The sequence below is a fragment of the Geotrypetes seraphini genome, chromosome 11, assembly GCF_902459505.1.
Source record: "Geotrypetes seraphini chromosome 11, aGeoSer1.1, whole genome shotgun sequence".
Lineage (NCBI taxonomy): Eukaryota > Metazoa > Chordata > Amphibia > Gymnophiona > Dermophiidae > Geotrypetes > Geotrypetes seraphini.
In genome coordinates, this window is record NC_047094.1 from 131519468 (window position 1) to 131536384 (window position 16917).

The 16917-nt window shown below is 46.7% G+C and overlaps 1 protein-coding gene across 1 annotated transcript in view; it reads right to left on the minus strand.

Moving 5' to 3' along the window:
• The window catches only part of CTNNBL1 (catenin beta like 1), a 234562-nt gene extending 221273 nt beyond the window's left edge, over positions 1-13289 (minus strand). The window contains exon 1 of the mRNA XM_033963856.1: positions 13177-13289. The gene's annotated coding sequence lies outside the window, so the exon portion shown is untranslated. The remainder of the gene's footprint in view (positions 1-13176) is intronic.
• Positions 13290-16917: the final 3628 nt, after the last annotated feature.

Here is a 16917-nt window from a genome sequence, read left to right on the forward strand (position 1 = left end):
CACGTGAGTATCCCATTTTCTCTTAAAATCCGTCATGCTGCTGGCCTTTATCACCTGGAGTGGGAGTCTGTTCCAATGATCCACCACTCTTTCGGTGAAGAAGTACTTCCTGGAGTCGCCATGAAACTTCCCTCCCCTGATCTTCAGAGGATGCCCTCTGGTGGTCGAGGGTCCCATGAGCCAGAAGATATCATCTTCTGACTCGATGCGTCCCGTGATGTACTTATATGTTTCAATCATATCTCCCCATTCTCTTCTTTCCTCAAGTGAGTACAGCCGCAATTTTTTAAATCTTTCTTCATACGTGAGATCCTTGAGCCCCAAGACCATCCTGGTGGCCGTTCGCTGAACTGACTCGATCCTCAGCACGTCCTTTCGGTAGTGTGGTCTCCAAAACTGAACACAGTACTCCAAGTGAGGCCTCACCATGGCTCTGTACAACGGCATCATAACCGAAAGGGAGGTGGACACCCTAGGCTAGGGGTTGGCAATCTTTTTACCGCAGAGAGTCAATTTATCCAAAATGTTTGACCCTAGCTTCTCTCCCCTCCAACCCCTCACACATTTCATCCCACCCTCCCTCCCTCCCTTGCCCACAGCCAAGGTTCTCACCCCTCTCCAGGCCCCGACCCTTTAATCTCCCTCTCAAACCCACGATTCCCCCCTCCCCGGGCTGACCGAGGTACCTGGTGGTCCAGCAGGGGTTTTTGTGGCAGGAGCGCAGTCCTCTCGCTCTTGCCTTCTAAAATGGCTGCCGCGACCTCTCGTGGCAGCTCAAGGTCCTACAGCAAGAGGAGTTTAAACTGTTTTCAGAAATGGACGGCGAGCCAATGAAGTGACTTGAGGAGAGGAGTCGTGCAGCAGAATTTCGAACGGATTGAAGAGGCGAGAGATGGGTGCGCTTATATCATCTATGCGTGGCCAATGGGTTCAATGTTCACAATTCATGGCCCACTAGTCATTTTGTAACTTTTTCAGTGACGCGGCAGAGGGAAGGCCCTGGCGGGGAAGGCCGCGAAGCAGCCCATTCAGAGCGCTGTCGTCGCTGCCATTTTTGGAGGTTTCAGAAGTACGGTATGTCAGTCTCATGGTAGGAATATCGGTGGGGTTCTGCTGCACAGGGGGATGGGAGGGAGGGATAGAAAGATGCTGCATATGGGGGGGGGGGAAGGAAAGAGGAAGAATTGGGGTAGAGGAGAGGAAGGGAGAGATGATTGTTGTACATGAAAAAAAACAAAAGAAAAATCATCCCCTGAAAATAAGACTGGGTCTTATATTAATTTTGGCTCCAAAAAACGCATTAGGGCTTATTTTCGGGGAAACGCAGTATATGCGATGCAGATTCCTAACAAGGTTCAACACATGGAGCTGTAAGTGCTGGAGAAGGGAAATAGAGCCAAAGTTATAAGCGCTGAGGAGGGGGGAAGAGCGAGAGGAGCACGTATTTAGGGATACGAGGAGGAGCTGCACCCTCTGGGGGGGGGGGGAGAGAGAGAGAGCAAGGGCTGTAAATATGGAAGAGGGCATGGATAAGAAGAGAACCTCGTCTGCGGGAAGAGGGAGCATCGCTCGAAATTTCCTCTTTCGTTTATCGGAACGTTGAGGGGGGCCCGAGCTGTCAGCGCTGGGATTTCATCCATCCATTTCAACTCGCAAAAACCATGTTTTTGGTTGGGAACATGTATCACAGGTGGCAGAACAACTCAAGCAGCTGTTCTCGTTGATGGATAGAGTACACAGACATCTTCTGACCTGCGCTTGTATGTTATCTGCCTCTCCGTTGCAGTGCTTTCCATCACCGAGACAGTTGCTATGGCACTACATTCCCCAGCAGACCCTGGATGCAAAGCTCTCTCTTATACAGACTTATGTTCATATATGCATACATACTTCTACACATACATGTATGAAAAGAAAGCTACCTTCACCCTCTGTGCTGTGTATATCTGTGCTCTTGTCCACTGTCAAAAGCTTTTGCTCTTGACAATCACAAATGAGGAGAGAGCCGGGGTCCACATGCGGCTCGCCAGGTACTATTTTGAGGCCCTCGCTATGTTTATCATAATTACAGAAGTAAAATAAAAGCGTTTCTTGATCATATGTCTCTTTAGCTACAAATTACAATATTATTATTAAGACTTAGCAAAAAGGAAAGATTTATAAACTATAAAGAGTTTTACCTTATGCAAAATTGGCATTTCTTTAATAAGACATTAACTATTTTTTCTGAGGCCTTCTAAGTACCTACAAAGCCAAAATGTGGCCCTGAAGAGGGTTTGAGTTTGAGACCACTGTTATAGACAAATAAGCTTTAGAAATTAAGCATTTTCTCTCTTCTGCCTGCTCTGTATTAAATGTTGTTATGAATCCACTTTCTCTCTGTTATATGCTGTTTGGTTTGGGTATAAATTACTCCTGAAGGAAGTGATCAGGCAGAGTACGGTACAGGGATTCAAACAGAGACTGGATGGATTCCTGAGGGATAAAGGGATCATGGGATACTGAGAAAGCTAACCAGAAAATAAATGTAGAAACCCAACCAGGTCGTGCAGGTGCAAGACCGGAGGGCTAGGACTTTGATGGGAAGATAGGACTCAATTAGGAAACCGAGGTGGCATGGGGGCCCTTCTGGTGATTTAGACAGGTCGTGACCTGTTTGGGCCGCCGCGGGAGCGGACTGCTGGGCAGGATGGACCTATGGTCTGACCCGGCGGAGGCACTGCTTATGTTCTTATGTTCTTATGTCCCCATCATAAGGCCTAAAATCTCCACCAGCTTTCCCCTACGATTCCAGCTTCCCACCTCCCCAGTTCTCCCTCTGACTCCAGCAAGGACCCTATTTCTGTCTGCTCCCAGAGACTTCACCTCTCATTCTCCCTCCCCCTCCCCTAGGAACATCCTCAAGCTTTGTCTCCCCCCCCCCCTACACACACACACCAGTGGCACACTCTCAGCTTGTTCTCTTCCTACCCCCAATGGTACTATCTTCGCTTTCTCTGCCCCCCTCCCATGCCCATGGCACACTCTCAGCTTTCTCTGCCCCCTCCATCCCCCATAAAATCTGCAAGCATACTTTCAGCTTTCCCTGCCCCCCATCAATCCACAGGGTACACTCTCACTTTGCTCTGCCCCTCCTCTATCCCCATGGCAATCTCTCACCTTGCTCTACTCCAATCCCAATCCCCATAGCACCCTCACTTTGCTCTGCCCCCCTCTCAACCTCATCTTATGCACACCTTCCACTACCTCCCTTTCCCATAGTATACTTTCCCCTCGATCTGTCCCTCCCTCCTTATGGCACACTCACACCTTGCTCTGTCCCCTCTCACTCTCTCTATGATACACTGTCTCCCCCCCTCAATACGGCAGAGACTCAGGGATTGATAAGAACAGTACTACTTGGACTGGCGGATTGGATTGGGAAGTATACAATATTCATGGTCTCGAAACTGAAGAGAGAGTATAGTGTTAAGCAGTGGGTGAGGAAAGCTGAGGCAGAGATTGAATGGGGACAGGAGAATGCACACTTGGGCATGGAGATACTGGAGAATTGGGGATTAGGTGGGGGACTGAGCAGGAACTCATAATGAATGAGGAGGAATAGGTGAGGCTGTGAGTTGGAGGTAAGAGAGGGGGGAATAGTGAGGCTGGGGAGAGGGTAAGAATGGAAAGCTGGAAAGGACAAGGGGTAAGAAGAAAAGGGGGTTTGGGAGGGAAGAGTAAAACTGCAGGAGTTCCCAACCCTGTCCTGGAGGACTACCAGCCAGTCAGCCCTAATGAATATGCAAATCTCTCTCATGCATATTCATTAGTGCTATCCCAAAACCGCGACTGGCTGGTGGTCCTCTAGGACAGGGTTGGGAACCAACTGCGCTAGACCAAAGATGTGCAAATATGATGTCCTTAATTGTGTATTTACATGTAACACACGTCTGTCAATTAAGAAACGTATGGTTGGAACCTCATTCATACAAACAGAACGGAGACCAGATCTCAATACAGTGGCTCATAACACACAAGGTGTTTTTCTGGAACCCGTATCATCACTGGTCTGTACAAAAAAACTCCACAACAAGAAAAATAATCATTCCCACAAAATTCTGTTTCTGTAGATGTTCCTATTTCTTCAGTACCTTTACGGTAGAGAGGGATGCATGATTGGGTGGGGTGCTGGTATTTTTTTATCTGTTGCTGTGGGGGCAGGGCTGCATATGTTTATGAGTGGGTGGATGGTGTTTGAAGTGTGGGTGATGAACTCTTCATTTCACTCGTTCATTCGGAATGGTCTCTAGCTCACCCTACCTCCAGGGTTCTTCTTAACATCCTTCCCCACTCATTGTTCTCACTTTCCATCCATCTTTTCTCTCCCCTTCCCTCTCTTCTTCATGGTCTTTCCTTCACTCACTCCTCCTCTTCCCTCCCCCAAGCAACCTTCCTCACCTTTGGTAGCAACCATCTCTTCCACTACTGTGGGAGTGGCCTCCTGCTCATCAGCCACAGGGGCTTGGATCCCTTGCTGCTGAACTGCTCTTAGTCTGTGCCACCACAGGAAGCCATCTCTTCTTCAACTGTGGCGCATCTAAGCCTGTTCCACTGCTACCGGTTTTCTTCAGCTCAGAGGTTCTGCTGCAGCCTTGCATGGTCTTTGGGCAGGCGGGCCTGATCACCCCATCAACACACTGCTTCCTGCGCTTTGGCTTCTTTCTTTGCATGCATGGCTTTGTTTGCACATGCAATACAGGTGGACAGACAGATGGACCAACCCTCCCTAATGGGCACTACTATTGTAGCAAAAGGCAAGATGAGATTTGCCAGGACAATGTATTTCAAATGCACTTAAAACCAATAGGAGGAAATATTTTTCTTCACTCAGAGAATAGTTAAGCTCTGAAACGCATTGCCAGAGGTTGTGGTAAGAGCGGATAGCGTAGCTGGTTTTAAGAAAGGTTTGGACAAGTTCCTGGAGGAAAAGTCCATAGTCTGTTATTTTTTATTTTTTAAATCTTTATTAATTTTCAAATGTTAACAGTACCATACAATGAATCTAAACATAAACACTACACCGAACACACTTTAAATACACAAATAATTTTTAAAAAACAATCATTTTCTCCCCCCTCCTCCCCATAATTAATAGAAGTACATATTTAATTTAAATAATATAGATAATTAAGTATAGCAAACAATAATACATTCCCCTCCCCCTACCTACCCACCCTGGATATGTAAAGAAGTCAAATAAAAAGAAAGATACATGACAGTTATTGTGACTCAATAAATGCAGTCAATGGGACATTGGTACATCCACAAATTATAGTGCATTTTACAAAATACGGGTACAAATGGATCAATTTTTCACTCCGTCAAAAATTACGAAGACTAGGGGACACTCGATAAAGTTACAGGGAAAAACTTTTAAAACCAATTGGAGGAAAAAAAATTTTCAGAGAATAGTTAAGCTCTGGAACGTGTTGCCAGAGGTTATGGAAAGAGTGGATAGCGTAGCTGGTTTTAAGAAAGGTTTGGACAAGTTCCTGGAGGAAAAGTCCATAGTCTGTTATTGAGAAAGACAAGGGGGAAGCCACTGCTTGCCCTGGATCGGTAGCATGGAACATTGCTACTCTTTGGGATTATAGAATCTTGTTACTCTCTGGGATTCCAGAATCTTGCTATTCCTTAGGATTCTGTATGGAATGTTGCTACTCTTTGGAATTCTAGAATCTTCTTACTCTCTGGGATTCCAGAATCTTGCTATTCCTTGGGATTCTGTATGGAATGTTGCTACTCTTTGGGATTCTAGAATCTTCTTACTCTTTGGGATTCCAGAATCTTGCTATTCCTTGGGATTCTGTATGGAATGTTGCTACTCTTTGGAATTCTAGAATCTTCTTACTCTTTGGGATTCCAGAATCTTGCTATTCCTTGGGATTCTGTATGGAATGTTGCTACTCTTTGGGATTCTAGAATCTTCTTACTCTTTGGGATTCTAGAATCTTGTTACTCTCTGGGATTCTAGAATCTTGCTATTCTTTGAGATTCTGTATGGAATGTTGCTACTCCTTTGATTTTTTTCCCAGGCACTAGTGACCTGGATTGGCCACCTGGCCACCGTGAGAATGGGCTACTGGGCTTAATGGACCTTTCGGTCTGACCCAGTAAGGCTATTCATATGTTCTTATGAGCTTCCAGTCTGATTTTAAAATGCTGTCTCTCCTTCCTTCTGCCCCCGCAAAACGAAGCCCTAAATATCATATTTATTGCAGGCAACCCTGCAAAGTTCAGGGGTGCAGCAGCAAATCGTAGCTGGGTTTTAGAATCCTTTGGCAGAGCAGGATCGCACTGCATGAAATGTCTCTGACAGATAACGTGTGCAAATTCATTGCTGCTCTGTATCGCTGCAAATCCTCTCTCTCTCTCTCTCTCTCTCCTCTAGTCATCTCCTCAGCTTTTACAAGCTCTGCCTTCTGATCGCTCAGAGGCACACGGAGAATCAGGAGTAGAAAATAAATGAGTCTTGTCTCCGAAGCCCATAATGTAACCGGGCAAAACAAGTCACTCGGCGTGGCGGTGCTCTTCCCATAATCTGATATTATTTATGTCATTTCCCTCAAGGCGCAGAGGCGATATTACAAACGGTGATGGGCTCTCAGTCATGCTCGGCTTCTGCTTGATGTGCAGACGTCCCGCTGTTGTGGCGGCAAAGAGACTGAAGCGGCGGCGAATGCACTGATCTCTTTAACTCTTCCACCCCAGGCCGCCGACGCAGACGGACAACGCAAGTCCGGCTAAGTCACCCAAGAAACAAGGAAGACGCAGAGTGTTCCATAGATAAAACTAAACGAGGATATTTATCCTCTACATGTGGGAGAATTTTATAATAGGGTGCTTTGTTTAAGAGGCGCCTAGTTAGAAACTGGTTTTTAAAGACACATGGAGCAGTGGCGTAGTGAGGGGAGATGGTCCGCCCTGGGCGCTCTCTTCCTATGGGTGGGGCAACCCTCCTCCTCTCCACCCTCTGTTCTTCTCTTTGCCGCGTGCGCCCCTTGCCTTCCCTGTACCTTTTTTACTTCCCCAGCGCGAGGTTCCTGCCCGCGTCAGCGCTCTCTCCGATATCACCTCCGGGACCCGCGCCTAGGAAGTGACATCAAACGGTGAGCCGACGCGGGCACGCTGCTCACGCCAGAGAAGTTAAAAAGATACGGAGGAAAGGGAAGAGGGGCATGCGCGCGGGGTGAGGGAGGGGTGCCACCGCCCAGGGCCCGCTCGCCCTTACTTCGCCACTGCATGGGGGCATCTTCAAAACAATGTACAAGTCAGAATTAGGACGTCCTGGTCATACTGTTCCCCCCCCCCCAAAAAAAAAAAATCCCACCTCCATCTCGGTCATTTCTGAATAGGAAATACATCGGGTTTTCCTGTTCGAAAATACATGACGGCATCCAAAATGAACAGCCATTTTACAAACTGAAAGGTCCAAATTGCGAATGGGGAAGGACATCTGTCTGACAGCATTTTTACAGAAATGACCAAGCGGACATCCTTGTAGAACAGACGGGCAACCTAGTGGTCAGTGCAGTGGACTGTAAACCAGGGCACCCAGCTTCATATCCCCTTTTAACTCTTATTTTAAATGGTGGTCCCTCTAGGAACAGGGAAATACATACTGTACCTGACTATACACCTAGGGTATAGGTCCATGGTGAGACCACATCTGGAATACTGTGTACAATTTTGGAGGCCACACTATCGGAAGGATGTGCTAAGAATGGAATCGGTTCAAAGATTGGCCACCAAGATGGTCTCAGGGCTCAAAGTTGTCCCTTATGAAGAACGTCTCGGTAAGTTTCACCTTTATTCTCTCGAGGAACGCAGAGAGAGGGGTGACATGATAGAGACGTTCAAATACGTTACTGGCCGTATTGAGGTGGAAGAAGACATCTTCTTCCTTACAGGCCCTACGGCGACAAGAGGGCATCCGCTAAAAATCAGGGGCAGGAAATTCCATAGTGACACTAGGAAGTAATTCTTCACCGAAAGGGTGGTTGACCGTTGGAATGATCTTCCACTTCAGGTAGTTGAGGCCAGTAGCGTGACTGACTTTAAGAACAAATGGGATCAACACGTGGGCTCACTTCAAAGAAGAACTTAGAGGGGAGGGTTATTTGAGTTGGCAGACTTGTTGGGCTGAAGGCCCTTTTCTGCCGTCATATTCTATGTTTCTATGTTTCTAGGGTGTCCGGATTTACCCAGGCATGTCCTCTTTATAGAGGACTGTTCAGGTGTCCGGGTGGTTTTTCCAAAAAGCCGGCAATTTGTCTGGGTTTAGGAGCTCCGGCCGTACCTGGAGAGCATCCAAGCTTCTTCTTATTTAGATTTTAGGAAACTATTAAAGATTCAATTATTTAATAGGCTGACATGGTAATGTTTTTACATTTGCTCTTATTAAGCACATTCATTTATTCTCTATGTTTTCTTATCCACATGGTTTACATTTTTATCTTGATCAATTTTATTGAAATGTATGCACTGCCTTTTATTGTATTGTACTGAGATTTTTACTGGAAATGTATGTATGCATTGTTTTTCTTATGCTGTGAGTCGCTTAGAACCTCCCCGGTATGGCGGCATAGAAATAATAATAATAACAATGTTCTATCCATGTATGCGTGTGACATCATCACATCTGCACATGCTCGGAGGCCCTCCAGACTCAGCCCAGAGCTCAGGAAGGAGAGGAGAAGAAATTTGTGTGGGGGGAGGGGGCGGGGCCACGAGTCCTCTATTTTGCAGGAAGAAATATGGTAACTGTGACAGGGTGGACTGGTCAGCGGAGGGAGTCCGAGCAGTAGAGTTCGTTGAGAGAGCCCGAGAGGAGAGGTGATTTGCATGGGAGCAGCTAGTGCTGCTGGGAGCTGTCCACTTACCCTGAATAGATTGTGGTGCGGGAAAAAAAAAATAGCTTCCAGCACAGAGAGCTCAGAAATCAGAAAACAAGAAATGCCTTTGAGAGTTGAGTAACTCTCAGGAGAAGGAGGAGTGGTTGTTGCGGCAGCGGCGGTGGTGGCTTTGGCCTAACTCCTAGTAAGCCCTGAAGACTACTGCAGACCAGTGCTAATAGAATGCCTGGTGCAGTGGAGTTGAGTGGCCAGGCTGACCAGTCCTGACAGGAGGTACTGATGCAGCAGAGAACAAAAGTCGAGCGGTGGGAGGGTCTGCGTGAACCTATACACCGGCAGGAAAAGAGAGATCTGGCCTTGTTTGGCTAACCAGTCCTGACAGTGGAGACTGGTGCAGTAGAGAAGCCTGTTGGTAGGAGGGTCCATGGGGACCTATACATCAGTGGTGAGAGAGCTAGAAATAGCCAGGGACCTGGTAGAGCCTGGAGTCCAGGGGCTTAGGCTTAATGACCGAAGGTGGGACTGGTGAAGGAGAATCCAGAAGAGTCCTCAGTGCGTGCATCAGTAAGAAGATGACTGAGGGGCTGGGAGAGCCCTCAGTGCGTGTGTGCCGGATAAGATGACTGAGCAATGAAGAGCTGGGAGAGTCCAAGGACCCAGGGAACGTTGGACAGAGGAGCAGTCCAGCGGAGGAACCAGGTGGACGGTAGCAACCGGCGGAGTGACTGGTAATGGCACCATACACCGCTGAAGACCTGGAGGGCTAATGGAGGGTCAAGAAGGACTCTGGAGAAGCCTGGAGAGACAAGGAGTCCAGGGAGGACCTCGGGACCATCAGGAGGTCGGGAAGACATGGTCGTGGATTTTACTGTGGAATGAATGTTGTGTATTTAACCCTGTTGTGTATTGTTTTACAGTGAACAACCTGGGGGTGTGAATATATGATGGGGATATCACTTGGCTCGGTCACGTGATGACAGTAACCCTCAATGCACCTCCTCAACTGCCTTCATGCTTGTAAGTGTCATAAATATTTAGTTATAGTAGACATCTGTTTCGAGAGGGTTCAAAATTTAAAGGGAAGAGAAAGAGATAAACTGGAAATTAAACCCGAGTCCTAGATTTATAATGCACAGACCCACTAGGCTTTTCCTCAGACCTGCTTTTGCTTTGTTCAGAATGCCCATAATTAAGGTTAAGATGTCCAGGAAAACCTGGACACGTCCTTTTTTTAAAGGACTATCCCCCCGAAATGCTGTGCTCACTTTGGAAAAGGTGCAAAAACCAAGAGGGAAATGGTCGGAATGGACGTATATTCTCATGAAGACATGCTGTTTACACCTGGAGGTGCTTTTCAAATGACCTCTTTAGCGCTGTGGTTGGAGGATGGAGCTGCCGTGCAGATTGGATTACCTTACTTAAATTCTCCTACATGATTGTCAAGCCATGTGATTTTAGTGTGTTCAATTAGATTGCAAATGCTTTCAGACAGGGACTTTGCAGTCATGTAATTTATTTTGCACGATGCTCAGGTGAGTGGCTTTTGGTTTAGAATAATCCGAGTCAAACCAAGACAGCAGCAAATTAATCAAATTAAGCAGATTGTACTTTATGTTCTAGTTAAAAGGAATTGTTGAGTTTGCCGTCAGTATCTCTTGCACACGGGAGCGATTTTATAAACTCAGCACTGACATTTACTTGTGCAGTTTGTCTGTGAATGTTTAGAATATTAGCATGTATGCATTGTAAGTATGGGTCTCCTTAAATCACTTCACTGGCTCCCTATCCTATTGCTGACCTACAAGTGGGTTCATTCTGCTGCCCCTCAATATCTCTCCTCGATTCTCTCTCCTTATACACCTCCCAGAGAACTCCGTTCCGCAGATAAGCCGCTCTTAGCATGACCCTTCTCCTCCACTGCCAATTCCAGACTTCGTTCCTTTCATCTAGCTGCCCCTTATGCTTGGAATAAACTGCCCAAGTTTGTCCACCAAGCCCCTTACCTTATTTAAAAACAGACTAAAAACCCACCTTTTTGATATAGCCTTCAATCCATAACCTTAGTCCCCACTGCCCATCAACCCAGCCAGCAAATTAACCATTTCCCTTAACTGTATCCAAGAAATCCTGTATGTCTGTCTTGTCTGTTTAGATTGTAAGCTCTTCTGAGCAGGGACTGTCTTCTTTGTGACTCTGTACAGTGCTGCGTGCGTCTGGTACCGCTGTAGAAATAATTCATAGTAGTAGTGTGAAGAGTTTCAGCCTTTGGGAAGCAGAGCTGAGATTGTGATGTCATAATGCCTCATTCCACCAATAAGAGCCAACCTCATCAGTGATGTCACAATGGCTTGATTGTCCTGTACTCCCCTCTGCCCTCCAACACAGCCAGCTGATTAACCGTTCCCCTTAACTGTATCCTTGACATCCTGTTTGTCTGTCTTATCTGTTTAGATTGTAAGCTCTTTCGAGCAGGGACTGTCTTCTTTGTGACTCTGTACAGTGCTGCGAACATCTGGTAGCAAGTCCTGCTCTTCTGTCATGTACATAAGCTCTTCACTCCCTAATCTGTACCGTTCCCTTTGGTTTTTGCAGCCCAAATGTATGACCTTGCATTTCTTAGCATTAAATTTTAGCTGCCAAATTTCAGACCTTTCTTCAAGCTTTGCTAGGTCTTTCTTCATGTTATTCACACCATCCGGGATGTCTACGCTATTGCAGATTGTGGTATCAACTGCAATGAGGCAAATCTTACCCGACAGCCCTTCAGCAGTATTGCTTATAAAAATGTTAAAAAGAACAGACCCAAGAACAGAACCTTGAGGACCACTGGTAACATCCCTTTCCTCAGGGCGATCTCCATTAACCACTACCCTCTGTCGCCTTCCACTCAACCAGTTTCTGACCCAGCTCGTCACTTTGGGGCCCATCTCGAGGGTACTCGGTTTATTTATTTATTAGACATCTTTGTGGAACACTGTCAAAGGCTTTGCTAAATATAAGAACATAAGAATAGCCTTACTGGGTCAGACCAATGGTCCATCAAGGCCAGTAGCCGTTCTCACGGTGGCCAATCCAGGTCACTAGTACCTGGACAAAATCTAAATACACCACATCTTGCGCACTCCCTCTATCCAATTCTCCGGTCACCCCGTCAAAGAAATTGATCAGATTTGTCTGACAAGACCTACCTCTAGTGAGGAGAGAAAAACAGCAAATGGATAAGAAGGTCCTGGAAACACAGTTAAGAGCACAGACAGAAGGAAGTACAGCCAGAGACTGAGAAAAGATGGTTAGAAAAATAAAATCACATTTGCTGTTTATATTTTGCACCTGAAATGCATTTGTTTCTATTTCTCCGCAGTTGCACTGCATGTAGAGTCTTACATCTTAGGGTTTCGTTTGGGTATATTAGTACTTTTAGTCTGTGGTCCTATAGTTGCATAGGGGCCAGCTATGTTTTACATGCTTGACCAAGGCCAGGTGTTCTGGTAGGAATTAATGTTGAGAAGCATAAAGTGTGCTTTGTGTAGTTAAATTTTGTACTTAATCATTATGTGTTGTTAATAAGATTTTATTGTGTGCATTGTAAGCGGCACTAGAGCCTAGCCACGGGACTCCTCACTGCCCCTACTGGTTATAGCCAAAACTTGCACCAGCGTGTGACCCAGTTGGGAGTCATCCTGCAGACACTGTATTAATAAGTAAAACAAATCAAAAATCAGAACCATGCACACAGCTTCAGGTTGGTTCTCCTAAAAGAAAATTTAATCGTCAGAATGGCAAAATCCAAAACAATGCAACTTGCAAAATACAAAGGGGAAAAAACTCCCCAAAAAGAAAACTCTGAGAAAAGTTCAGGATTTTCTCCTCACCAAAGTCAATAATGTTCCTTGTGGCTTTCCTCTCCACAGAGCTTCTTATAACAAGTCTTCCAAAGCCTGCTCCTTAGCAGGTTGCCAAAAGATTTCAGTTCTCTGCTTTGCTGCACCAAACACTCAAACAGTTTTTAAATAGCAAAGCCTCCAGCACTGCTGGGAATAGGGGAGTGCCTCGAGTTTGCCTTCCACAAGCACACAGCAGCTTTCAAAAATCCTGCCCAGTTGTTGGCAAACTTCTCCCCACTAAAAAGGCACTCTCAGATTCTTTCACAAAATGAGCAGAGAACAAAACAGCGCAGTAACAAAACCCCACAGTTCAAACAGCCCATGTAGCTGGCTGGAAAACAAAACCACTTCAGCCCAAAATAGCAATCCTTGAAAAGGGTTGCAAAGCCTCTTACCTTTCCTTGCAGCTTCACCACTCACACAGGCTTGTGTGGCTGCTAATGGTGGTGTGGATCCAGCCTCTTTCACACCCGGGCTTGAGCCAGCACTGCTCTACTTGGGAGGAGGCCCGTGACTTCCCGCTCAACTCCCTCCCAAGAGCAAACTTCTGGCCTTTCATGGGGAGGAGCCACGCCCTGCTCTAACTGAGCCTGCTCTCACCTGGGCTTCTTTCTGGCTCCCCCGGTGGACGCTAAGGAAATCACAAGGACCAAGGCGGGCACGGAGCCTGCCTGGTCACAGCATATATGAAAAATAAATAGAAAAAATTGTGTTACAATTAGCATTATTATTATGGAGGCAGGGTCTGGGGCAAAGTTTGGGTGGCATCTGGGGTGGAGCATATGGGCCCCCCCCCCTCAAACAAAAAAGCATTTCGCTGTCTAGGCCTTGCTTCGCATATCCAAACCATACTCTCGGTCCTGCTTCTTCCACTCAGATCCTATTCCAGTGTTCGTGTTCCATGTAATGCTACCCAGCAAGCTAACTAGTTCCTAGAGAACCCAGAGGTACACATGCCCATAAGAATCATGGAACCTCAGCCCCAATAGTCCTGAAATCTATGTTTGAGGAGAGACAGGAGATGATTGAGTATCAAGAGATGCAGTTATAGTCCTAGAACTTCAGATAGGTTAAGAACATAAGAATAACCTCACTGGGTAAGACCAATGGTCCATCAAGCCCAGGAGTAGAGAATGACACGGGGAAAAAATCTGTCCCCGTCACCGGCCCACCATCCTCTGCACCGCCCCGTCACCGCCGATCCCTTCACCGCCCCGTCACCGTCACCGCCATCCCTTTCACCGCCCCGTCACCGCCACTGCCATCCCATTCACCGCCCCGTCACCGTCCCCGCTGCATCCATATAAGCCTTTTTCCTTTCACTCCCTCCTTCCAATTTGAGCCGGGAACACTAGCGATCGCACGGTCCCCGCGGCCACTACCTGCCTGCCCGGTCGATCCAGGTGTTTGGCCGGCTCTCTCCCTTCTCCTCACCTTGGTTTGTGGGTTTTCTTTTTCGGCAACCTGCGCGCTTTCCCAGGGAGCCGCACATGCGCGGCTGCTCAGTGTTCGATCTTCTGCTCTGCTGCAACTTCCTGTTTCCGGTTGCGTCAGAGCAGAAGATCGAGGCTGAGCAGCGGCAGGTGTGCGCGGCTCTCTGGTAGCGTGCGGGTCGCCGAGGAGGAGGATCTGCGGACTGGGGTGAGGAGAGGGGAGAGAGCTGGCTGGACACTGGAATCGATTGGGCGGGCGGGTGTGAGCTGCGGGGACCGCGCGATCCTTCATGCCTCACTGCGGGGGACAAGACCATTCACCGCCCCGCAGGCGGTGAATGGCCTTGTCCCCGTCGCCGCAGCGACTGCTAGTTTTCTTCCCCGTTTTCGGCGGGTGACCCGCAGCTAAAATGCGGTGGCCGCGGGTAAACCGCCACCGTGTCATTCTCTACCCAGGAGCCCATTCTCACGGTGGCCCATCCAGGTCACTAGTACCTGGCCAAAACCCAAGGAGTAGCAACATTCCATTCAGAATCCTAAAGAATAGCAAGATTCCGGAATCCCAGAGAGTAACAATATTCTAGAATCCCAAAGAGTTGCAAGATTCCATGCTACTGATCCAGGGCATGCAGTGACTTCCCCCATGTTGAGTTGTTTTGTGTACTACCATCCTGATGGAGAGGAATTTATGAAGGCACCTTGACATGTAGCTTATATTGTACCATAATGAGTTCCAGCAGGAATAACTCTTTCACATAATGCAATTATTAAGAACATTAGGAGTGGATATGAGCAGTTGTGACTGTCTCCAGCAGATGGTGACTTAAGAGTGAGATTCATCCCTGCTGTGGTGTGTGCAAAGAAACCCATTTGGACTCAATACGCCAAGAGAAATCGTGGAGGCTTGGGATGAAAGTTAAGGCCTACAAAAGAAAAATAAAGACCTGCCTTGAACATGAGGGTTTTGTGACATTTCTAAGAAGTGGGTGCCTTTGTGACAGTGATGGATAAGGCTTTCTACCGGGCAGTACGGAGCCCAGGTGACAGATTAGTCCTGCCAAGTGCCGACACAAAGCCATTTGGTGCAGGGAAATGATAGATGTTAACACTAATTTTAAGCACAGGGAAGTAAATTCCTTAAGACAGTTGCAGTGTTTGGAATCTAGGGCACAGCTGCTGGGTTCAGATAAGGTGCAAAATCAGCCCCGTGTACAGAGTATTACTTCATAATGAAAATTTGGTGATTGATGTCATTGTCTTCCAGAAGGAACCTCTTTGGTTCACGGGCTTTCAACACTGAAGGATTGCGTGTGGACACAGCATTTCGTGGAGGTGCTGGAAGAGGTTGGTAAATTTCGAGATTGCCCGTTTATTGCTACAATATCCCAGCTTAGGAACATTGCACTAGTTTGTTTCCATAGTGAGACTGTATTTACTGCAAAATGGGTTAACAATCATTCAGTGGGGTTTACAAACCAAAATACAGTGTGATCAGACCACAAATACTGAAAATAAAATTAACATAAAAATAACAAACAGTAAAAACTAACCCCCATCCAGAGGCTAATTGTAAAAGATACACCTTTGGCAATTTCCTAAATCCCATTACAATAATCTAATCCACAAAGGGTAAGGCATTTGATATACTGTCTTATTGTGTTACATTATTTAGAAAAAGGGTGGAATCCAATTAGAGCGAAATTTCAATGATCTCATAGCTGGAGTGAGTTTTGACGGCAGCTTCAAGAGATTTGGGAAGTTAGACCAACGAAGGGCAGACGTCTACTTTCCGGATGCTGTAAATGACATAAAACAGGTCAGTGTCGAGGCCGGAGTGAAGACTGGCGCCAGACAAACTTTGTGATCTCTGCCCACATTTGGCAGAGAGAGACATGGATTAATGAAGTGAAACTTTTTCAGAATGCAAGATTCAGCTCTGGCCAGCTTGGTCCGCACACTGGATGGACCATGCGGCTCTTTATTGGGCAACATTTACAGTACAGGTACTTTTCTCTGTCCCTAGTGGGTTGAGAATCTAAGACAGTGTCTCTCAAACTTTATATAGCTCCAACATACTATATGGAGCAAATGTTTTTCGCGGCATTTTATAACTGAAATGATAAAATTGCAAAACCAACAAAAAATTACATTTCAGACCACAACGAAGGAAGTCATCATGCCGCTATATCGTGCAATGGTGAGCCCACATCTGGAGTACTGTGTCCTGTACTGGTCGCCGTACCTCAAGAAGGACATGGCAGCACTTGAGGGGGTCCAGAGGAGAGCAACTAAATTGGTAAATGGTATGGAAAACTTTTCATACGCTGACAGGTTGAAAATGCTGGGGCTGTTCTCCCTGGAAAAGGGGAGACTTAGAGGAGACATGATAGAAACCTTCAAAATCCTGAGGGGCATAGAGAAGGTGGACAGGGACAGATTCTTCAGACTGTGGGGAACCACAAGTACAAGGGGTCACTCGGAGAAATTGAGAGGGGACAGGTTTAGAACAAATGCGAGGAAGTTCTTTTTTACCCAGAGGGTGGTGGACACATGGAACGCGCTTCCGGAGGTTGTGATAGGCCAGAGCACACTACAGGGTTTCAAAGAAGGTTTAGATAGGTTCCTAAAGGATGAGGGGATTGAGGGTTACAGATAGATGTAGAGGTAGGTTACAGAAATGGTCAGGAACCACTTCACAGGTCA